Source organism: Protopterus annectens, chromosome 11.part0 (genome assembly GCF_019279795.1).
Source record: "Protopterus annectens isolate FY-2018-M chromosome 11.part0, PAN1.0, whole genome shotgun sequence".
NCBI classification, from domain to species: domain Eukaryota; kingdom Metazoa; phylum Chordata; order Ceratodontiformes; family Protopteridae; genus Protopterus; species Protopterus annectens.
In genome coordinates this window covers 781,488,590-781,514,163 of record NC_056745.1, presented here as the reverse complement: position 1 = coordinate 781,514,163, position 25,574 = coordinate 781,488,590, and positions in this window count along the sequence as shown.

Genomic DNA, 25,574 nt, shown 5'->3' with positions numbered 1-25,574 from the left:
CTTGACATAGATGGGTAGCTTGTTCCAGAGTATGGGAAGTCTCTGGGACAGGAATCTATCCCTCCAGCATGTCCTGTTTATTGTGGTGACAAGGTTTAGGTCCCCAGAGCATGTAGCTTGGAGGGATTGGGATTTTTTCGGTGCAGCATGTCCAACAGCTCTGAGTTTGACATAGCTTTATATGTTAGGCAAAGATCACCTTGGAGTAGGTGATATGCTACAGAGTAAAGCTGATGTTTTTTGAGACATTCGGTGTATAGCATCTGTTTGAGGCCAGTTATCCTCTTTGTGAGGTACTTCTGTGGCCTTTCCAGCTGCTGCAGATGTCTTGTGAGGTACATTCCAAAAGGGGCATTGTACTCTATAATGGGTCTAACTAGTGTCGAGTAGAGGGGAACAATGACCTATTATTTCCTAGATGAAAACCCTTTTGTGATGAGGTGTGCCAAGTAGAAGGATTTCCTGACTACTGTGACAATGTGATTATCAAAGGAGAGACTACTGTCCACCTGGGTCCCCAGGTTTCTTATCACACATTCATTGTTAAGTAGACTGCCGCCTATGTGGTAGTTCATGGGTACAGAGTTTTTACCAAAGGGGATGACAATGCACTTTTTGGCATTGAGCTTGAGGCCATGGCTCTGACACCAGGCATCTGTCTCAATGAGGCCCATCTGTAGGATGTCCACATGAACTGGGGACACAGATATAACTCCTAGTTTGCATTCATCTGTGAACTTCATTAGCCAAAGGCCTTCTGTGTTAGCCTGTACTTCAGAGAAGTAGATACCAAACAGGAGAGGTCTCAGGACTGAACCCTATGGTACTCCACTTGTCACTGGTTTGAATTCAGATTTGGAGTCTGCAACTTTTACAGTATGGGTTCTGTTGGTGAGCCAACTGGTAACCCATCTTGTGACGTAGGGATTTATACCTAGTTTAGTGAGTTTAGCTATGATTCCAGAATGGGGGATGGTGTCAAAAGCCTTGGTGAGGTCAAGATAGGCTGTGTGAACCACCTTACCCTCGTCTACAGCTTTGGTGACTGCCTCAAAGAAGTTGGTCAGGTTCAGGAGGCATGATCTGCCTTTCACAAACCTGAATTGGGAGGGGTCCAGAGTTTGGAGGTTACCAATGTCTTTGTTTATGAGTTCCATGATGATATGTTCCATGGCCTTACAGACCAAGCTTGTCAGGCTAATAGGGCAATAGTTCCTGGGATCAGTGGTGGCTCCCCCTTTGTGGAGTGGGATAACTGTTGCTGTGCACCACTCAGTGGTCACAAAGCCTGACGTGAGACTATGATTGAACATGTTGCTTAGGTGGGGAGCCAGTTTGTTCTGAAGTTCGTGTAAAACGCAGTCTGGGATGTTGTCTGGTCCCATGGATGCTGTGTTTTTGGCTTAAGAGAGTGCAGTTTTTACCTGTGTAGTTGTGATTACAGGGACTCTGCATTCTCCCTGTATAGTTATGGGCCCTTTAGGGGGTGAGAGGGGGGTAAAGTTAGCACTGAACCTATCTGCCAGGACGTTGGCAATATCAGTTGATTCTGTAATTTTCATGTCATTGTGCTGTAACTCAGAGCAGATCTGGGTGTTGCCACTGAGATTCTTGACATAGCTATAGAATGCTTTGTGGTTGTCCCTAGAATCAGTGGCAATTTTGTTTTTGTAGCTAGCTTTGGAAGATCTTATAAGAGATCTCAGCTTCTTACTGAGGCTGACCAGGGAACTCCTCCACTCATGGGATTTTACTCTCTTTTGAAACAGTTTCTTCCTTCTGTTGTACAGTTTGTTTATGGCAGGGGACCACCAGATTGGTTTCCTTTTTTTGGAGGATAACGTCTTGGTTCTGTTTGGGATAGCATGATCCATGTACTCGTGTAAGTGCTTATAGAGTGCATCTTTGTAGGATTCACCAGTTGTAACTGTATTGTCCATCTGCATGGGTGTCAAGAAATTCACTACTTCTGTCTTAAGAAGCATGAAGTTGGCTTTGGAGAAATGTTTTACCATGATTTCCTTAATAGGTTCATAGGTTCATAGGTTCATACTAGGCTATCTGCCCTGGGGCAATTATAAGCCTAGCCCGATTCTGTATAGCTTACGCCACCCCTTGATTTGAGTATACTGTGCCCTTTTTAAGGTTTAGTTTACTGTGCCTCTGTCTAATAGTGACACGGGAGTAATCCCTGGGACAAACCTACGATCCCCCATCCACTTATCGAGATTCTTCTTGAAGAGATTCAGTGAGGTGCTCTGCCTCACATGAACTGGAATTCTATTCCAGAGCGAAGGGAGCCTCTGGGTTATGAACCTGTCCCTCCAGCAAGTTCTATTTATTTCTGTGCTGAGGTTCAAGTCCCTCCAGTGTGTGGCTCTAAGGGATTTAGATTTACTGAGGTGGAGCATGTCCATTAATTCTGGATTTGACATAGCTTTGTATGTCAGGCATAGATCGCCTCGAAGTAGGCGGTATGCAACTGAGTAGAGCTGGAGTTTTTAACCGAGCAGCATATGGCATCTGTTTGAGACCCTTGATCCTCTTGGTGAGATACTTTTGGGGTCTTTCTAATTGCTGCAGGTGTCGGGTAAGGTACATCCCAAAAGGGGCATTGTATTCTATGATGGGCCTGATGAGGGATGAATAAAGGCACGATTACCTCTCTTGATCTAGATGTGAAACCCTTCGTGATGGGGTGGGCTATGTAGAAGGTCTTTCTAACCACTTTGGCAATGTGGTTTTCAAAGGAGAGATTGCTATCAACTTGGGTCCCCAGGTCCCTAATAACTTTCTTTGTACTTAATGGGTTTCTGCCTATGTGGTAATTTGTGGGCACATTGTTTTTGCCAAAGGGTATGACTATACATTTTTTGGCATTTAGCTTTAAACCATGGCGCTGGCACCAGTTATCTGTCTCTGTGAGACCTTTTTGAAGGATGTTTGTGTCAGCTGGAGAGTTGATTATGGCGCCCAGTTTGCAGTCGTCTGCGAACTTGGTGAGCCATAGTCCTCCCACATTTGCCTGTACCTCGGAAAAGTATATACCGAACAAGAGTGGTCCCAGGACAAAACCCTGTGGGACGCCACTTGTGACCGGTTTCTAGTCTGACATGGCTCCAGCAACTCTCACTCTGTGGGTTCTGTCTTTGAGCCAGTTTGCGACCCATCTTGTGACATAGGGGTTTATATTTAAGCTGGATAGCCTATCTATGATGCCCGAGTGGGGTATTGTGTCAAATGCCTTTGCAAGGTCCAAATAGGCTGTGTGGACTACCTTCCCTTCATCTATGGCTTTGGTGACTGTTTCAAAGAAGTCAACCAGGTTCAAAAGGCAGGATCTGCCCTTGACAAAGCCGAACTGGGTAGGATCTAGTGTCTGTAGGTCCCCAATGTCTTTGTTTATGAGCTCCATGATGATCCTCTCCATAGCCTTGCAGACTAAGCTAGTCAGGCTTATGGGGCGATAGTTTCCAGGGTCCGTAGAGGCTCCACCTTTGTGGAGTGGGACCACTGTTGCTGTACACCATTCTGTGGGCACATATCCTGTAGTGAGGCTGAGATTGTATAGCTGTTTTATTTGAGGGATTAGTTCCTCTTGTAGTTCATGTAGGACACAACCTGGGATGCCATCTGGTCCCATGGAAGCAGTGCTTTTTGCTTTGGAGAGGGCAGCCTTCACCTGAGCATCTGAGATGTTTGGGAGACAGCCCTCTGCCGGGATAGATACTTGCTCTTTTGTGGGGGGGGAGTTTGCACTGAACCTGTCTGCCAGGATATTGGCGATGTCTGTGGGTTCAATGTATTTTTTGTCGTTTAGAATCAACTCAGAACAAGTCTGAGAGTTGCATCCCAGGTTTCTAACATAACTGAAAAATGCCTTATGATTGTCTTTGGTGTCCTGTGCAATTTTTCTCTCGAAGCTGGCCTTGGAGGATTTTATGAGGGATCATAATTTTTTGCTAGTACTGATCAGAGATGCCTTCCCTATTAGGGATTTTGCTCTATCATGTAGTAGCTTCCTCCTTCTGTTGTACAGTTTATTTATGGCAGGGGTCCACCAGACTGGATGCCTGCCTTTGGATGATTGAGTCTTGGTTTTGTTTGGGATAGCATGATCCATGCATTCCTGGAGATGTCCCTAGAATGCATTTATATAGGATTCTGCAGTTTGGGCTGTAGTTTCCACTGGCCCTGGGGCCTTGAAGGATTCCACTTCGGTTTTGAGAAGTGAGAAGTTCGCTTTTCAGAAGTTTTTCACTGTGGTTTTCTGGGCTGGGGGTGGGGTCGGGATGTGGACATCCAGTGAAATTAATTTATGGTCTGATCTTACCAATGAGGGATATACTTCTGGTGTGGAGCATAGAGTCCCCATGTTAGTAATGATCAGGTCTAGTATGTTGTCCCCTCTTGTGGGAGTTGTGACTAGTTGTTCCATAGCATTTGAGTTTATAATTTCCAGGAATCTTTGGGATAAGGTGCTGGGGCTTGAGTAGTGCTCCCAGTCAATGTTTGGGTAGTTGAAGTCGCCTAATATAATGGTGTTCGGAGAGATCTTTATGTTCTCCAATGTTTTCAGGAAAGCCGAATGGGATTCCTGACTTTGAGAGGGTGGTCTGTAGGATGCTATAAACTGAAAAGCAGTCTTGCCCACTGTTAGTTGCACATGGATGGTCTCCGATACTTCGTGCAATGCCACTAACCTGGAGGTGTGGATATCCTTGATAAATATGGAAACTCCCCCTCCTTTTGTGGCTCGGTCCGGGTTTTGTGGCCGAAAAGCATGATATGAGGTATAGCCTGGTAGTGCTGGGGTGCTCCCTTGAGCCTTGAACCAGGTTTCTGTCACTGCACAGATATCGATGTTATCCATACTGAGGAGAGCTTCGAGTGCATGCATCTTGAGGTTAAGACTTCTGGCATTTAGCAGCATTACCCTTAGTTTCTTGTTCCTTGTGCTGTCTATGGGGGTGGGTTTGACTTTTGAGCCTTGCCTAAAAAAGGCACTATGGGGGTGGCAAGAGCCTTTGCCAATATCCGAAAGCCCAGTGGTGACAGGTGCAAGCCGTCCCTAGCGAAGCAACGTGGCTTGTCGAGCATGTCATCCCAGGCTGACAGACACTGGATCGCCTTTGAATGACACCAAAATTTTAGCCAATTGTTAAAATCGATCATTTTGTCTTTGTACTGTGGCATCATTCTAGGTGAGGGTAAGATGCTGCTCAAGGTCAGGGTCATACCAGCCTGGGCTACATGATCAGAGAGCTCCTCTATGTCTCTTTTCATGTAGTCCAGGGAGGTACATCTCAGGTCATTCACACCAGCATGTACAATGACTGAGTCATATTTGTATTTGCTTTGGAGTGACCTGAGTGCTTGCTTTATGTGTCAGATCCTAGCACCCGACAGGCAGCTCACCGGGACCTTCTCTTTATTCAGCCTGGTGAGTGGGACATCAGTGTGTCTGACAATAGAGTCACCTATAACAAGAGTATCAGGTGTGTTATTCAGCCTTAAGGGCTGTGGCTGCTTGGCACACTGACTTTGTGGGTTATGTGTTGTGTGTGTTTTGTTTTGAGGTAGCGTTTGTTTGGATGTCTGCTTTGGAGGTCTCTGTTGCTTAGGTAGATTTTTATTTAGAGCCTCCGAGTATGTTTTTGTGTATTTATGTGTTTGGTTCGCTGATGTGGTGGGACTATGTGATACTGGAATTGTGTTGTGTGAGGTTACCTTCTCCTCCTGACTGGTTACACCAGTTTTGAGATGAGAGAGCTCAGCCTCCAGTTTGGCTAAATAGTTGCATCTCTCACATATATTTGAACCTGTTTGGAGGAGGAGAGGGTTGTCCGTGTACATGAGATAGTTGTAACATTGCCTCAAAATTCCCAGATTCACCAGCTGGACTGGAGAGGAAACCATTGACTGACCTTTGGACATGCTAGAGTAATAGGGAAACTGAATTTAAGATGGACCAATAGAGGACAGGGTAATCGTAGAGAGTATAAGAGTAAGTAGTGCTTATGGTTTAATAGTGCTAACTTGTAGGATTACTTAATTGGATCAGTGAAGGGCCTTAGAATGAGAATATGGTGTTTAAATTGAGAGATAGAGCAGTTCTAAGGGAAAAAGTGAAGAGCAGACTTTGTGGAGCCAGGAATAGTTTAAACCCAATTAGGCGGCGCTGCCCGTTGTTGCGCTATGCTCAAAAATGTGCAATACAGCGCAAAAGAGGGTTTTAAGTGAGGAAGCTGAAGGAGTTTTGGAATTGACTCAAAATGGCCAATAAAACTACAGTTTCAAGTCAGTAACCACTCCCACAGGGGCAGGCAGGCTGCTCAATGTTTTTCACTGCCACTGATCAACAGAGAGACTTTCCTTTAGCCCAAGCAAAAAATGGCCTCACAGAAACTTACAAACAGTTCAAGAACAGCACGCCTGTAACTGAACTTTTTTTAAATCTCAGAAAAGTGGGGAAAAAAGCAAGATTGTTTTTGTTTTTTTTGTTTTTTCAGAGATAACAGAGGTTGACAAGTATCAACAAGTTATAACAGTGCAGTAAATGACCCCACACAAGAGTGCTAGGCCAAAGACAGATAAAATCCAAGTTTTGAGAAAAAAACGATTTTAAAAATAAGTGCAAACAGGAGATTCAGTAAACAGCTCTAGGTTGTGCTCTAAATACAGTTACTAATGCAGAAATCAAATTTAACAAGCCAGAAAATGCTCAAAATAGGCGGCTATGCAGAAAAACTTAGCAAATAAACAGAGGAAAAATACTTAAAGTCTCAAAAGTGGCTCCTTTCTTCTCTCAGCGTTTTTTCCTCTTGGTGGGTGCTTCACCAACAGCCAACAAGCCTGAAAAGACGCCAAAACCATGAGGCAACCAGGTTTTAAGAGAGGAAGATGAAGGAGTTTTGGAATTGACCCAAAATGGCCAATAAAACTACAGTTTCAAGTCAGTAACCACTCCCACAGGGGCAGGCAGGCTGCTCAATGTTTTTCACTGCCACTGATCAACAGAGAGACTTTCATTTAGCCCAAGCAAAAAATGGCCTCACATAAACTTACAAACAGTTCAAGAACAGCAAGCCTGTAACTGAACTTTTTTAAATCTCAGAAAAGTGGGAAAAAAGCAAGATTTTTTTTTTTTTTGTTTTGTCAGAGATAGCAGAGATTAACAAGTATCAACAAGTTATAACAATGCAGTAAATGACCCCACACAAGAGTGCTAGACCAAAGACAGATAAAATGCAAGTTTTGAGAAAAAAATGATTTTAAAAATAAGTGAAAACAGGAGATTCAGTAAACAGCTCTAGGTTGTGCTCTAAATACAGTTACTAATGCAGAAATCAAATTTAACAAGACAGAAAATGCTCAAAATAGGCGGCTATGCAGAAAAACTTAGCAAATAAACAGAGGAAAAATACTTAAAGTCTCAAAAGTGGCTCCTTTCTTCTCTCAGCGTTTTCTCCTCTTGGTGGGTGGGGGTGGGATGTGGATGTCTAGGGTGATTAGCTTATGGTTGGATCTGACCAACGAGGAGTTGACTTCAGGTGTGGAACACCAGTCACTCATGTTGGTAATGACTAGGTCTAGGATATCATTGCCCCTGGTGGGGGTGTGGATAATTGATTCAGGGTACTGGAATTTATGAATTCCAAAAAGCGGTGAGCAAAGGGGTTGGTACATGAGTAGTTTTCCCAGTTAATGGTGAGGTAGTTGAAATCATCTATTATTAGGGTGTTTGGTTGAACCCTAATATTTTCCAGTATATCAAGAAAAGAGGAGTGGGAATCCTGGGGCATGGTGGGGGATCTATAGCAAGTTACAATTTGGATTGCAGTTTTGCCCAGAGTTAGTTGCACTTGGATAACCTCGGATGCATTATGCTGAGCAACTAGCCTGGAGGTGTGGATATCCTTAATGAATATGGACACACCTCCACCTTTGGTGTTCCGGCCCAGGTTAGGTGGCCGAAAAGTGTAGTATGAGTTATAGCCTAGTAATGCAGGGGTGCTCCCTGGAGCCTTGAACCAGGTTTCAGTCACTACACAGATACCGATGTTCTCCATTTTAAGGAGTGCCTCGAGGGAGTACATTTTGTGATTTAGACTTTTAGCATTGAGCATTACCCTCAGTTTTTGCTTGCCTGTTCCTGTTACGGTGGTGAATTTGTCATTTGAACTTTGCCTAACAAAGGCACTATAGGGGCAGCAAGAGCCTTAGCCAGAATCTGGAATCCCAGGGGTGACAGCTGCAGGCCTTCTCTGACAAAGCATCATGGTCTGTCGACCATATCATCCCAGGCAGACAGATACTGGATCCCCTTAGAATGACACCAGAAGCTTAGCCAATTGTTGAAATCAATAATTTTGTCCTTGTACTGCGATATCATTCTGGGCAATGGCAGGATGCTACTCAGGGCTAGGGTCATACCTGCCTGGGCTACAAGATCGGAGCGCTCTTCCATGTCTCTTTTCATGTAGTCCAGGGAGGTACGTCTCAGGTCATTCACACCAACATGGACAATGACAGAGTCATATTTGTACTTGTAGAGTGACCTGAGTGCGTCAGTTATGTGGCACATCCTGGCACCCATCAGGCAGCTGACAGTAACCTTCTCCTTGTTTAGCCTGGTGAGAGGAACATCAGTGTGCCTGACTATAGAGTCACCTATGACTAGTGTGTTGTGTACGTTGTTTTCCCTTATGGGCTGTGGCTGAGTGGCACACTGAGTCTGTGGGCTATGTGTCATTTGGGTTGTGTTGGGGTGGAGGTTGCTTGTGTTTCTGCTTTGGAAGTCTCTGTTGCTTGAACAGATTATTACTGAGAGCCTCCATGAATGTTTTTGTGTTTCTATGTGTGGAATTTGGTGGTGTAGGTTTAGAGGGACTATGTGATGAGTGTGGTGTGTTGCAAGTGTTTAACTTCTCCTCTTGACTGTTAAGTTCAATCTTGGTTGGAGAGAGCTTTACCTCCAGTTTGGCTAGATAAGTGCATCTCTCACAGGTTGCGGTGTTGGGTGGTCAGAGACGAGGGTTTTCGGTGTACATGAGGCAATTGCTACATTGCCCCAAGATGCCCAGATTCATCAGATAGACAGGAGAGAACACGGGGAGCTGACCCTTGGACATGCCTGAATAAAAAACTACTTTCCTCTAGACAAGTGAGGAAAGTGAGTATAAGAGCTGTTTTTTCTCTAAGCAAGCAAGGAAAGTAAGTACAAGAACTGTTTTCCTCTAGGTAAAGAGGAAGGTTTAGTGCTGTAGTAATCTGTAGCTTATTTAGTGCTAACAACAAGTTCTGAGCAAGTGCTGAGCACGAATAAGCAAATTCAAGTGCTAAAACTAAGAATCTGTACCTGGATCTTGTGGTAGATTGGCTACCTAGTGCTTATCGCTCCCACTGATAAGCTAGAATGCTTCCCTCCAAAACAGAAATACTTGGGGGGCTCAGAAGCTTACAAACAGTCCTGGATACAGCAAATCTGTATCTGGACTAGACTAGTTACAGGAAACATGGGAAACAAGTCCAAACATGGGCTTTTAAACCAGAAAGTTGAAAGAGATGGAAAAACTGCCCAAACAGCCAATAAACTACAATTTCTGGGCCAGAAACCACTCTTGTGGTAGATAGGCTACCTAGTGCTTAGCACTCCCACTGATAAGCTAGAAGGCTTCCCTCCAACACAGAAAGGCTTGTGGAGCTCAGAAGTTTACACACAGTCCTGATTACAGCAAATCTGTATCTGGACTAGACTAGTTGCAGGAAAGGCAGGAAACAAACTTAGAAAACATTTTTTTTGGAAAGTAGAAAGAGAGAAAGGAGAAACAGAAGATAATTCAAAATTAAGGACCTAAGTGGCTTACCCTTCACAAATGTTCTCTCTGTATTAGGTAGAGTGAGCTAGTGACACTAGACTGGAATAGAGCTGGGATAGAGCTGAACACATGGGACTGGTAGGAGTGTCTGAAGACAAAATATGATCTCACTGTACTCGGTTGAGTAAGCAAATGAGATAGACCCAGGAGGAGTGTTCAAACACAAATTTACAGAGGGGGCGGGCAATTCCAAAGCCACAAAGATTAATACCAAAACAAGGACAGGGAGGGCAGGTGGGAAACTAACTGCAGAGACAGAGAAAGACAACAGTATTCCATGAAACAATTAAACAGAAAAATAAATAACTACAGAGAGACAGACACAATATTCAATGAAACAATTAAATAGACAGAAAAATGAAATGCAGTGCAATCTTTAACACTGCAAGTTTGTACTTAACTCAGCTAGTAATGCAGTTGAGTGCAGGTACTGCAGAGAGAGAGAGAGAGAGAGAGAGAGAGAGAGAGAGAGACCACAGTATTCTATGACACAATTAAATAGAAAAATAAGTAACTACAGAGAGACACAGACACAATATTCATGAAAACAATTAAATAGACAGAAAAAATGAAATGCAGTACACTCTTTAACACTGCAAGTTTGTACTTAACTCAGCTAGTAATGCAGTTAATTTTAGGTATGTAGCAGAAGCCAAACAACACAGGTATTGAGCAGTAATGTGATATGTATACAACAGAATAGTCGTGCCATTCTAGCATTAAAAGTTAAAGATAGCTTTTTGGTATTTTATAGAGTTGTATCAAATTGAGCTTGCATACCTCAACTGTAAAAGCAAGTATGTATGCATTGGTCTGTAGCACAAAGCAAGTTTAGTCAGAGGTTGTGGGTTGAAAGACCACACTTCCCAACTATACAATACTGTTAATTCTTCAATTATATGTAATTTAAAGGTTAAAGTAAAAGCTCTATACTAGTGGTACACATGCCCTGCTGTAAAATGTAATCTGTAAAACTGGAACATGCATATATGCAATATATGCGCATGTCAAGGAGTAGTTGCTGCAATGTGTAATATAGTGTGCATTGGTTATGACCTGGTAGTCTTAAAAGTAAAAGTTACCTGTTAGGAGATGGTAATCTTAAAAGTAAAGTTAAGATAACAGAGTCAGTTAATTGTACCAATGCAGTGTATGCTACATATGAAGGTACTAATGTTATCTCTTTTTTTCTCACTCCAACCCATATCTTCTTTTTTTATTTTTTTTTTATTACATGTCATCAAATTTTGCCCTTGTCATCCATGTGTACCAGATCACTAAATTCTCCACAGCACAGCAGGGTAGGCCTGCCCCACAGGATTTGCCTGCCCCCCTCCACTGGCTCCAGCACCATTACCCAGCATGTCTGGGAGCCAGCCTGACAGCACTGCCTCTGCTACCCCTACACTAGTTTCCCCCTCTGGTACTCCTGCCCTAGAGGCTGGTCCAGGGGAACCCTCCAAGAGCAGTGACAGAGGTGGTAATTTTATCATATGCATGGAATTGTCAAGAATGGGCATAGCATTGTGCACCACACTGTTGGTACATGCCTATGCCAGCTGGAGAGGCTGCTTTTCCTCATTTTACATAATACCTGAAGGAAGAGATGGAGATGTCAAGCACTCCAGCCAGTGGCAGAATGAGGTGACAGTGATGACAGTCCATTGGATGAGAATTCAATTCTCACTGTCACCCAGCTTGATGGCCATGGGTTCATGATGTCCACACCCTCACCACAATCATGGTGTCCCCCAAACTTTTGTCTTAGTCACTGTCCCTGTCTCTTGTCTTGTTTATCTTTTCTGGCTGCAATTACTTCCTCACCTACACAACTTACCTCACCCAGACAGTCCTACATCCCTTCCCCAATACCCCCCCCTCTAAAAAATGGGTACCTTTCTCAAAAAAAGAAAAAGTCCTATGCATAGCTCTCCATTATACAAATGTGTCTTTTTGACACACTTGATTCAGTCCATTTAGCTGTACAACATGATTGTGTTGTGGTCAGCCCTCTCTCTGGAGGTGGCAGTCCTAATTTGGTGAATATTTGGCAGATGTGTTTACTTTCCACTGTTAAAGAAATGGATAGCTATGGTTCTTTCCTACCTCTCTCCTGCACATTCCTGCCATGCTTTCCCTTTGTTCTTCCCCTTACTTGCTCTTCGTTTCACCACTGTCCTATCCTCCTGATTTATTTTCTTTAATGCATTATTACGAGGTAGTTACCATCACACACCAACGCCCAGCAACGGTAATGTCTAAGTACTTAAAAGTATTACATACAGCTGGATTTGAACCCAGTACTATCTGGCCCCAAAAAAGAATGTATTGCTGCATTAACACATGCTGCCACAGAGTTAGTTATTAGCAGGTGTGTTTCAGAGTCTCAATACTGTCGGACTTTGTTCTTCCCCCTACTCGCTCCCCATTTCACCACTTTCCTATCTACCCTATTTTAACACCTTTTATCTGGTCAAAAAATAGAATCACGCACAACACACATAATTAGCACAAAAAGCAATGGATCCTTTCACTCTTTTAACTCCATGTTTGTGACAAGGTGTGTATCGTGCACCAATGCTCAGCAACAGTGATCAGTGGCAAAATGCAGCAACACAACTCATATAAACAATTCATGTCATTGCATTATCACTCTGAAATAAAAATTATTTTAAAGTATTAGATACACCTATATTTGAACCCAGTACCATCTGGGCAAAGAAAAGGAATGTATCAATGCAGTAACACATGCTGCCGCAGAGTCAGTTAAGTAGTAGGTATATTTCATTGACTCAATACTAACTGTTAGGCTTTAGCAAGGTGGCTCACATTTGTGCACTGCATACCTACATGCAAATGTATGTATCTCACGTGTGTGCTCTTTGCTAACCATCACATAAACCTGCTGCTTGCATGCTATGGAAATGTTTATATTATGCTGTATTACTACTGTTTACTTTCCATTTCCTGTGTATTACATGAAATTACATGTGTAAACATTACAAACTGAGGGTCCTATCTAACAATATGTCACATATTTACAATACATCCATCTGTTGACATCCCACAAGTACTGCAAGTATGTTTTCCACATATATATCAACCATATTACAAAATGTAATATCAATTGTTGTGTGCTATGCAATGCACATGAATCTGGTAACGTGCCGAACTACAGCTATTGATCCATATGCCTAAAACACTTGTCTGCAAGGCTAGGGAATTAATCAGCATAGACCATATCCACAGGGAAATAGGTGACTTTCAACACACTTGATCCTACCTATTTTGTTTTTCTCAAGGGTATCTCTTGCTTATTTAACCTTGCAGACCTCTTGGATACTGACCCCACAGACCTGGATGAGGAGTAACAGGCCATACCGCCTATGCTGATTTATCTAATGCCTTTGAAACTATCTCCCATTCATGTGTCATTGCGAAGATCTCCCATGTGGAGATTAAGCCATTTTCTAGTACAGGACAGGCAACTGGCTCCCTGACATAACAGATATTCTCAAAGTTGGGGACTGCCTCTCTACTAGTAGCCAATTACCATTAGAATATCACGAGGATCTGTTCTTGGCCCTCAACTGTTTGTAAACTACTTTCCTGAAGCCCAGGCAATGGTAGATGGCCTATGGTTTACCAGGTTTGCAGATGACTGCTAGTAGGTTGCACTAATATAGAGTCTCCCAATAAGGAGCTGCCACACATAAATGATTGGCACCAAACTCACGGACTGAACCATTGTCCCCCTTTATCAATGAAGTACTACTGCTAATTATGATATATATAGCAGCCCTCTAAGCTCAGACACAGTATTGTGAGACTTGGGAACACATGTTGATAGCAATCTACACTTTCATCACTATGTGTCCATAGTGGTGACACACACATTCTGTACTGTGTACATCATACATATTGACATCACATCCAAGAACAGGGTGGTCATATCTGTGCTGTACTCTACCCTTATCAGACCACAAACTGAGTACAATGCTCCCTTTTTTCTGTATCTCACCAGACAACTGCAGCAATTGGAGAAAACACAGGGTTGTGCCTGGGAGACTCCAGGGCTTCCAAACATGACATACATGGAAAGACTGAAAGACCTGTCAATGTACTCAGTATCATGCAGGCTGCTTAGAGGTGGCCTGTACCTGCCCTACAGAAGAGTCTGGGTCTATGTTCATGTTTCAAAAGAAAAATATAGCAAACAGCTACTAACTAAGCATCAAACAGTGAAAGTTTAACTTTCTGAAAATGCATAATAATGAAAAATAATTCATAGCATGGCCATAGTTGGCCAAGAACCAGGAAGTACCACATGTTTTATTTTACTTTTTATTTATCATTTGTTTACTGGGAGTGCCCAACTGGGACAGAGCCCATTTTCAGCAGAGGCCCAGGGAGAAAAGCTCTATAGTTACAACTACACAGACATGAGAACATTACAGTTGCATTGGAAAACATTGAGTAAAATATGACATAGTAATATGTGTTTGATAACTGATCTAGCAGAGTACTAAATAAAAAAAATTAGCATAGTAATATACAAATATTGTTCAAAAGTCAATATTTTAGTTTTGCAGCAGTTAAATACAATCATCATTTAGGAAGAAAGCTTTTCTATGTACATACCTTAAAGATTATGGTAGAGTTTAGAAGTGGAAGTAAGGGAGGAGCTATGAAGAGTCATAGGAAGGAGGATTTAGACAACAATATTGAAAGGCAAAGGTAAAGGTTAATAGAGAGCATTTGAGAAAGTAGTCTAGTCAAGTAGGTAGGGCAAGAGGAGAAGTAAATGTTATTTGGGCTGGAGGGGTGGGTTGAAGAAGTAAGTGTGTAATAAATTTAGTTACAGTAGGAGATAGATTGGTTGTATACTTGTGTTGACATTTGACTATGGGAGGAAGAATTAGTCTGGAGTAGTGCACAGGCACAGCCATTTATTAGTGAGGTAGTTCTTAAGTAGATTTTTAAATTCAGGTAGATTGGTGGTAGCTGTGATCGGATAGGGAATAGTACTCCATATTTTAGAGATGTAATTAGAGTAGAGGGAGTCACCAGCAGCATTGCTGGATTTGGATACCTGAAGTAGAGGTTTATCTGAGGATCTAAGGGCTGGATTGTCAGTGTAGGGTACGAGCAAATGGTGTAGAGCAGGAGTTTTTTTTTTCTGGTTGGTGAATTAGTGTGTGAGCAATAATGATGAGTTGGCTGTAGGATAGGTAATGAGGTAATTCTAGCCTGCTCAGTTGTTGTAAGGCAGAGCAGTGGTGTGACCCGTGAGTGGAGTTGGTGCCACATTTAGCAATTTTATAGTAGCAACCTTCCAGTTTGGTCAAATCAGTTTTCTTTAGGATGTGAGGATAGGGGAGGCATATAGTAAGGTGGAGAGCAAGTGAGTTCTGACTATGCCCTCCACACCCCCCAATGAGGGGGAGCTGTATCCCCTGCACCCCATAACTATATATATTAGATCCAGGATCGCACAACAGTGGGGAAAGTGTCATATACCTATTACTTGCCTTACAGTACTCTACACAGTGCCATATATACTAACTGCAGTTCAGTGAAATGAGATTCAGTGAAATGAGATTTCAGTAATTTGAGTTTTCAGCGAAGTGGTCGGGGTGAAATGAAATTCAGTGAAATGAGATTCAAGGAAACAAAGTAGATCCATATATACAGTGGATATAAAAAGTTTACACACCCCTGTTAAAATGCCAGGTTTTTGTGATATAAAAAATGAGACCACAATAAATCATTTCAAAACTTTTCCCACCTTTAATGTGACATATAACCTGTACAATTCAATTTAAAAACAATCAAATCTTTAAGGGGAAACAATACAAAAAATAAAATAACGTACAATACACTGGTTGCGTAAGTGTGCTCATGCTTAAACTAATACTTTGTTGTGTGCGCACACCCTTAACTAATACTTTGTTGAAGCACCTTTTGATTTAATTACAGCATTCAGTCTTCTTTGGTACACATATGCTATCAATTAAAGAGACTCTGATTAACCCCAAATAAAGTTCACCTGTCCTAGTAGTATTTTCCTGATATTTACTCAGTTGCCTGCCACAGAGAGCTTACAAAGCATCAAAGGGATCTCATTGTTGAAAGGTATCAGTCAGGAGAAGGGTACAAAAAATTTTCCAGCTACAAAAATTTTTGGCAAGTACTGGTTGTGTACTACATGTGACAACAATCTCCCATATTCTCCATATGTCTGGACTGTGGGGTAGGGTTGCAAGATAGAAGCCTTTCTTATACAGAAAAACATCCAGGTCTGGCTAAAATTTGCAAAACAATACATCAAGCCTCTCAAATGTATGTGGGAAAATAAGTTATGTTCTGGTGAGACTGAGGTAACTTTATGGCCACAATTCCAAAAGGTTTGTTTGTCACAAAAATAACATTTCACATCACCAAAAGAACACCATCCCCATGGTGAAGCATGGTGGTGGCAGTATCATGATTTGGGGTTGCCTTTCTTCAGCTGGGACTGAGGCTTTAGTCAAGGTGGAGGGAATTATGAACAGTTCAAAATACCAGTCACTATTGGCACAAAACTTTCAGGTGTCTGCTAGAAAGCTGAAGATGAAGAAGAATTTCACCTTCCAATACAACCAATGACCAGAAGCATACATCCAAATCAACAAAAGAATGGCTTCACCAGAAGAAAATTAAAGTTTTGGAATGGCCCAGCCAGAGCCCAGACCTAAATCCAATAGAAAATCTGTGGAGTAACCTGAAGAAGGCATTGCACAAGAAATGTCCTCACAATCTAACAGATTTGAAGCACTTTTGCAAGGAAGAGTGGGCAAATATTGCCAAATCAAGGTGTGCCATGCTGATAGACTCCTACCCAAGAAGACTGAATGCTGTAATTAAATCAAAAGGTGCTTCAACAAAGTATTAGTTTAAGGGTGTGCACACTTATGTAACCAGCACATTGTAGGTTTTTTATATTTTAGATTTTTCCCCTAACAGATTTGATTTTCAATTGAATTGTACAGGTTGGTCACATTAAAGGTGGGAAAAGTTTTGAAATGATTTATTGTGGTCTCATTTTTTTATATCACAAAAACATGGCATTTTAACAGGGGTGTGTAAACTTTTTATATCCAGTGTGTGTGTGTGTGTGTGTGTGTGTGTGTGTGTGTGTGTGTGTATCTATATATATATATATATATATATATATATATATATATATATATATATATATATATATATATATTAATCTTGACGTAAACATTGAATGTTCACAACACCAAACATTATAATATTGAACTATGAACATCAAAAACCCAGAACATCGAACAAGATTGAATTTCATTGTTTGGGATCATGGTACAATGGTGATTGGGGTTTTACTCCTTTCCCACTGTAGTGTGATCTCAAAGTATGTATATGCAATTAGTAAGGGGTTTGGGGGTGCAGGGGTGCTTGGCCTCCTGCAAAAAAAACAAGTTTTACATTTCTTATTTAGGTTTCGCTGTTCTAAGTTTTCAGTGATCTCAGTGTAATTGTATAATATCCACTGTTGTGAACATTTAATGTTTAGATATGGATCCATATATAGCTGTGTATCCATATCCGTTTACATATATAGATACAGATATGTGCATATATCTATATATGTATCTGTCTATCTATCATCTACCTATATCTATCTATATTTATCTATATATATATATATATATATATATACAGATACTCTCTACTTCACTACTGGAGTGAATGAATTTGCTGAATTGTTGTCAGGAAAGGACAAATGTTGTTCTGTGCTGCTATTATTCATCCAGGAAATAAAATTGTTTAGCTGTGTTTAAAATTTTCTACATGGGTCACAGAAGTAATCGATACAAAACAGTAGTGTGCAATACCAAAACATACTGAGTTTTCTTATAAACTCTTGAACTGCTCTATTGCCTTACAAGATTAAGAGATTAACAAAGTGTGTTTAAACACAGCAGGGTAGAGTATATTGAGAAATCTCTGCAAATTGCCATGATAAACTAAAGACTGTAGACCAATTTTTTTGACTGAAGGTTAATGTTTCTGTAAAGAAAATTATTTAAGTGCATGGATATTTGGTTTTAAATTAATATTATTGGTTAAACATAAATAAGGCTAATCTCACAGTGTGTCAGTAAGAAAAATATATATGGGAGATGTCTTTGCTTCATTAAATTTGAATGACCTGTGTTTACAGGCATAAACCATGGTGTGGTGAAGACAAACAAAAGAAACAGTAACATACAGTGTGTAAAAAGAACTCAATTATAAATGGTAGAACTTTAATCCATTAGTAAGTTCTGCTGAATGCAGTCTAATAAACAATAATTAGAAACCAGTAGTAAAGTATAAAGAAAACGCATGTTTTCCTGAAAACCAAGTTTATAAAGCTGAGGAAGTGTTACACCCCAAAAATGAAAAAAAAAACTCTTGAGCACAAAGGGATTTACTCTGGCAACAAAAAGGGGAGAGATCTTCATGGCAGTAAAAGCAACTTCATTTGTTTCATCTTGAGAAAAAAGTATTCCAGTAATACAACAGACAACAGCATATCAAAAACAGCTGCAATGCAGTAAATACAGTTAGTAAGCCAGGCAAGATGAGGCCTTGGCCAAGCACCAATAAATAGTAACCCTATTTCATATCATTCATTTCACAGTGGGCCATCTTTCCAATAATAACCGTTTGATAGAAACATTGTTTTTGGCACACTGGCCAAGACCTAAAACATCCCTTTCTATCATTTGTCGATCCAAAGTAGGGTCACTAAATCCCCAATAGTTGGAGGGGTTCTTTGTTTCCATTTTGTTAATGCACTTGTTTGCCAGAAGCAAAATAGTATTTAGGGTGACCCAAGACAATATGGTTGTAACGTCACTGGCTGACCCCAGTAAAAAAGTTTGGAAGTTATTGGTAACTGTCTGTCCATAAGGTTAACCACCCATTGCTTGTCACTATATTTTAAATAAACAAAGCCCCAGGCAGTCCTAAAATATATAATGCAATTCCCCTTTAGCTTCCATGTTTATCCTAACATACATAAAAAAACCTGTGGATACATCCTAACTAGATACTGTTCCACACAGAAAAATGTATAGAGACACGGCCACCCAAAAAAAAAAAAAACCTATAACATCTAGAATTAGTGGCATATTTTGGAAGTAGGTGAAGGGTGCCCCTTTCCTCAGAAGGGAATGGTTGTCATGTGCCAATCTTTTGTGTAACTCAAAAGCTTTTTGAGACAGAAGAGCACCCTGCTATAGAGACCTTATACAGAAGGACAATTTTACCCAGAGATGAATCATTCCCCTCTCTATTTGACTGCACCCAAGTCCCTGATGCTGGTGGAGTCACAACCTCTCCTTTATGATGGATCAGATTATGCAAGTTCCTCCTCAAATAAACAATTAAAGCCTTTGATGATTCTCTTGTCCCAAAAGCCTAAACAGATTGATGCCCGAAATTCACTGTTCTTTCTCTGTGGATCTCCAGTGTGACACAGTGAAATGGGGATGGGTATCCAATGGGTTTAATATCACTTCACTGATTGACACTGCGGTACTACAGATTACAAGAATAAGCATCAAAAACAGCTTGGATGATGGGGGAGGGGTATTTCCTCACCACGTCATGTGGTATTCTCATCCCTTGAAAAGCACTAGTCCTGTTTCCTAGCCCAGACAGAAGAATTCTCTTCCAACTGAGGGGTAATCTTGTTGTGTCAAACCCCCAAAGGTTTTAAACTCTGCTGTCCTAATGTATAGTTCTATACTAGGAGGGCCGTGACCTCCACAGGGGATTGCTAGCACTTGCCAAGTAACATCGTGAGATCCTTATTCCCATATAAAATTCATTATAATATTACATATCCAGGCCAACTCTTTAGCAAACAGTATGTTTGGAAGATCCCATATCTAGTACAATAATAATGGGGTAATAAATCAGACCACCAAATAGACCATCTGAGTTAAGTCTAGGCTTATTAATTTCCATTTACCTACCAATGGGCATATTTTATATGGAAGGGCATCCAAGTTACTTTGAACAGTCTGGACTATAGAGGCTGGAAACCCTTAGCCAAAAGAGTTAATGTTCCCATGGTACGTTGATAGTCTCAGAAGGGGAACAATTTATACAGGGTATATGAGATTTCTGTATGTTAAACTTAGAAACATAGAAAGATACTAGTTTAATGGCCTGGAGGCCTTTTTATGCCTAGCCAAGCAGAATTCCCAAGGACTACATGCTCATTATTATACATGTGGAATAGTCATGTTACTTGTAGCATATCAGTGTCCTCTGTCTAACTGAGACATAGGTGTCATCTCAGGAATAAATTTGTGGTTTACAATCCATCTCTCCAAACTGTGCTTGAATTGGGTCAGGGTGGTACTTTGTTCTACATAGATGGGAAGCGTGTTCCTGATCAGTGGAAACCTCTATGAGATGTATCTGTCTCTCCAGAATGTCCTGTTCAGATTGCAGGAAAGGTTATAATCTGGTATTATGGATATGGAGCAGGTTCATCAATACACAATCTGAGGTGGCCTTAAAGGTTGAGCAGAGGTCACCTCTTAGCAGTCTATAGAAGACTGAAAATAGGGAGATTGGTCTAAGGTGGTCCCCATAATTTATGTGTTGGACTCCCTAAATTCTTTTGTTAAGGAATTTTTGTGGGCATTCAAGTAGAAGCATATGTCTTTGCAGGTACATACCAATGAGACATTGTACTTGATGATGGTGGTTCTAATAAGGGCTGAGTATAGAGGGAATATAGCCCTAGATCTGGATACAATGCCTTTACTTTAAGTTGTACAATATAAAATGATTTCTTAACTGTGGTGGACACATATTGGTCAAAGACCAGATCACTGTCTACATATGTCCCCATATCCCTAACTAGCATTTCTACTTTAAGAGGTGTGTTGTCAATATTGTAGTTTGTGGGAGGGAGTGAAAGATTTACTGAAGGAAATGATTATGCACTTTTTTAGATTTAGTGTGAGGTCATGGTTCTTACACCAACTGTCCATTTGTGTGAGAGCCTCCTACAGGATGCTTATGTCTTTGGGGATTTTATGACTGCCCTGAGCTTGCAGTTATCGACAAACATAGTTAATTGCATCCCGTTTGTATTGGCCTGGACATCTGAAATGTAAATTCCAAACAGAAGCAGTCCCAGTACTGATCGCTAGAGAACTTCACTTGTGACTGATCTTTTAGTGGAGGTGGAGTCAACTATTCTTATATCTTGTGTCCTCTGTGTAAGCTGGTTGGCTATCCAGCAGGTGATATACAGGTTTTATGTTTCTATTTTTGTAATTTTGTGATTATACTTGAGTGAGGAATACTGGGGAATACCTTGGCCAAGTCCAAATAGGCCATATGAACTGATTTGCCAATGTCCATGGTCTTTGTGACCTTCTCAAATAAGTTCACCAGGTTCAGCAGGCATGACCTTGACAAACCCAAACTGACTAGGGTCCAGGTTTGTAGATTTGTTATGTCTCTGCATGTAACATCCATGACAATTCTTTCCATGGCTTTACAGATTAGACTGGTTAGTCTAATGACTCTATAGTTTCCTGGCTCAGTAGAGGAGCCACTCTTTGCAGTGGAATGACAGGTGTTTTTTTACAGTCCAATGGTACAAACCCAGATTCCAGGTTAAGATTAAATAGTTTTGTTAGGGGAGCAGACATGTCATGTTTCAAACCATTTAAGAGGCACCCTGGTATATTATCACGACTCATAAATGCTGTATTTTTTGCCTTGGAGAGTGCCTTTAGGACCATTTCTCTGGTGATAACGGGGGGGGGGTCATATGGATTTTATCTTCACAGTATCAACTGCGAGGGGGATGGAGGACTGATGTTTGTACTTAATTTATCTGCAGTTCGGTTTACAATCATCTGGTGCAACAAATGTGGTACTATTTACCACGCTGTGTATTTCCTTTCCACTTCCTAATATATAGCTGAAGAAAATTTTATGGTTGTCTTTAGCTTGGAAGGCTATATTGAAATTGGATTTGGCTGTAGTGCTTTTGACTAGATAGATCATCTGCTTGTTAAGGTTTAGGTTAAGGTTTATGATTGCCTTTTTTATGTTTACTGTGTTAACCATACGTTCATCTTCCTCCTGCTGTACCGCTTCTTTATGACTGGGATTCACCAAGGTGTTTTGTTTTTGGAGATTTTCTTTTTCTTCTTTTTAATTGGGACAGCCACCTTTATACAGTAGGTGAAGTGTTGCTAGAATGCCTTGGAGAAAGATTTTGCATAGTCAGCTAAAGTATCTTGGTTTTACCCATAAATCACTCAACAGCAGATAGTTTGCTTTATAATAAATTTTAACACATTAGGGTTTGAAGGGGGGGTCTGTGTTCCAGTGTAATTTCAAAAGATCCCACCTTGTGGGCTGAGCTAGTTGTTCCAGGAAGTTCTAGTTAATAAAGCCTAGGAATTTCTGGGCCTGCTTGATGAGGATGTGTAAGCAGCGTCAAGGCTAATTACTACTAGAAGGTTGTGATTTTTTTCCACATCTTTGGGTAATAAGTATATTGTCATGCTTTGTGCATCCTAGTAGAAATCCAGTCTGATCGGTGTGAATATAGGGGGCAGATTTCGAAGTGAAATCTGCAGCCAAAATAGCCACAACAATTTTATAATTGTGATTCCTAACTGAGATGGGTCTATATGACCCAGGTTTAAGGAGTCATTCCCAGGTTTTAATATTAAAAATATAAGTGCCTGATGCCATGATGCCAGTGATTCCAGTCTCTCTAGCACCCCATTAAAGAATGCCAAAAGTGGAATAAGCAGTCTTCTACCCCCCAATAGATCCTCTTTGATCAAACCAACTCAGCCTGTGCCTCATTCTTAGGTGCTGCACTGAAGACTTTTCAGAGTTTGGCAAGGTCAATGGCTCAAGCTAAGTTGGCTATGTCTTGCAGTCCAAGGGAAGAGAGGGTAACACAGCCCAAATAGTGCATAGTGTGCACCTCCCTACCCATCAATGACACATTCACTGCACAGAGTTCTGAAAAAAAATACATTATGGCATCCAATACTTGATTAAGGGTGGGGCTCATATATCTCTCCTGACCTCAGATCCTTTACCTTATGAATGTGCCTGAACACCTCCTGGTGATGCAAATAACCTGCCAAAAACATCTGTGCTCTTGGTGATTCATCAAATAGCCTACATTTAAATGCATGGTCTGCCTGCTCTATCTTATAATGCAGTAGGTTCATAGGTTCATAGGTTGGTACTAGGCTATCAGCCCTAGGGCCTATACAAGCCTAGCCATAACAATTCCCTGGCTATTTCTTCCCACATTATTTACTTTCCTGGACCCCTGTCTAGCAGGGTGACTGACATGATCCCTGGGGTGAATTTCCTTTCTCCCATCCAATCGTCAAGGTTCCTTTTGAAGAGGTCCAAAGAGGCACTCTGCTTGACATGTATGGGCAATCTATTCCAGAGTCTGGGGAGTCTCTGGGTCAGGAACCTATCCCTCCAGCATGTTTTGTTTATTGTGATGACAAGGTTTAGATCCCTGGAGCGTGTAGCTCTGAGGGATTGGGATTTCTTTAAGTGTAGCATGTCCAACAGCTCTGGGTTTGACATGGCCTTGTATGTTAAGCAGAGATCGCCTCTGAGTAGGGTACTGATTTCCTGTTTAAATGTAACCACACTAACACCCCAAGTCTTGATACTGGAGAGGACCACAATGAGCCTGTAAGTCCATCAGTTATTTCAGAAGGTTATTCAGTTGTGTATGCACCTTGTTAATAACCAGGGCTGTATGATATTGCAAAATTATTTTCAAATGTCCTTTAAAGATGTCCCATTGGGTGCTCATTGACAGTGGCATATCCAAGTCTAATCTCCCCATCCTGGAAAGAACTGAGAAATCTTGTCAAGAAAGGAAGGACCTTGACATGTCAGCAGATTCACCTTCCAGTGTTTCCTTAAAAGTACTGCATCCAGCCAGAGGGAGACTCAGTGAAGGGCATGGTCCGATAAAGACAGAAAGAGTTATCAGTCATACCTGTTACCATAGGCAGATGCTTCTGGGAGATAAAACATGTGTCTATTCTAGAATAGTTGTGGAATCTATCCATGTTTACATCTAACATTTGAATTGATATGGTAGCAAGTGTAAAAATAACTGCAGATCTCTGGTGCTAATGATTTTAAAGTAATATATTAGAGTTCTGTCAAAAATTGGGTATGAATTAGCTGAAAGCCCACCTGAACTTTGTAAAATGATATACTGAAGTCCAGTCAATTGTCCATATTACTAATCCAGCCTGAAATTTACCTATTCTCTCATCATAAAAAATGTGGTTTAATGACAGGATGGATATAGGACGATATCAGATGTATTAAGTAGCCTTCAATATTGATTGATTGATTGATTGATTGATTGATTGATTGATTGATTGATTGATTGATTGACTGATTGATTGACATTTGTTTACAGGGAAAGTCCAGCTGGGCAGAAGTGCCCTTTTTTAACAGAGGGCTGGGGAGAACAGCTCCAAGGTATCATATTTAATGCAATGAATATTTACAATAACACATTTTATAATACAGTTTCAGTGAGTACATAGCAATATAATCAGTATAATAAAATTTGAATTAATATTCACAAGCATTAACATACAAGCATTGTTGTCATGAAAGGAGTAACTGCCAGCCAAGGTAGCTGCAATTTTGTTAATAATCATATGTCGTTTGTGAATATTAATATCAATGACACGGAAAGAGATACTGTCAGCCCAGCTAACTGGAATTTTGTTAATAATTATATGTCATTTGTGAATATTAATATGATTTATATAGAAGTGTAACAAAAGGAGACACTGTCAGCCCATCTATCTGGAATATGGTAAAGGATTTTAGGTCATTTGTGAATATTAACATGATTTATATTGAAGTGTATCAAAAGGAGATACTGCCAGCACAGCTATCAGGAATTTTGTAAATAATTATATGTCATTTGTGAATATCAACATGCTTCATGTAAGATGCTTGTGTTACAGATGTATTAGAACTATATTTCATATTGTACAGATGTGTGCTGAAGAGATATTTTGTAAAGTACTGAGCAGAAATGTATATACACTATTGTAACTCTTTAGATGTATATACTTAATGGAAACTGCAACACAGATTAACTTCAAAAGAATAATTGAGATTGAGTTACTTTATGGCTGGGCCATAAAAAGAGGTTATCTTCCAGTTTCAGTGCAACAGGAGACATAATGTCTAGAACAAGAAGTTTCTTGTATAGTCTATAAATGTGGAGGAATGTAAATTATTTTACAACTTCTACCCATAGCCGGCCTTAGGCACAGGCCAACTAGGTGGCCGCCTAGGGCACCGCTTGAGCAGGGGTGCTTTTTAAGTGTTTATCTGGTATAGGTAGACCAGGCTGGGGGTACCGGGTGGTGTGGTGGGGGGGTGCCATGAAGCCTTTTTGCCTAGGGCACCAATTGACCTAAGGCCGCTCCTGCTTCCACCATTTGCCAAAAGATCTGAGGTCTATGTATTTTCACAGGAAGTTGCTGAATGCTACCAGCTGCATCAGTGGGGATTTTCACCTAGGATAGAGTCAGATGACAAGTCGTGATGTCATTCTGCAAGCTA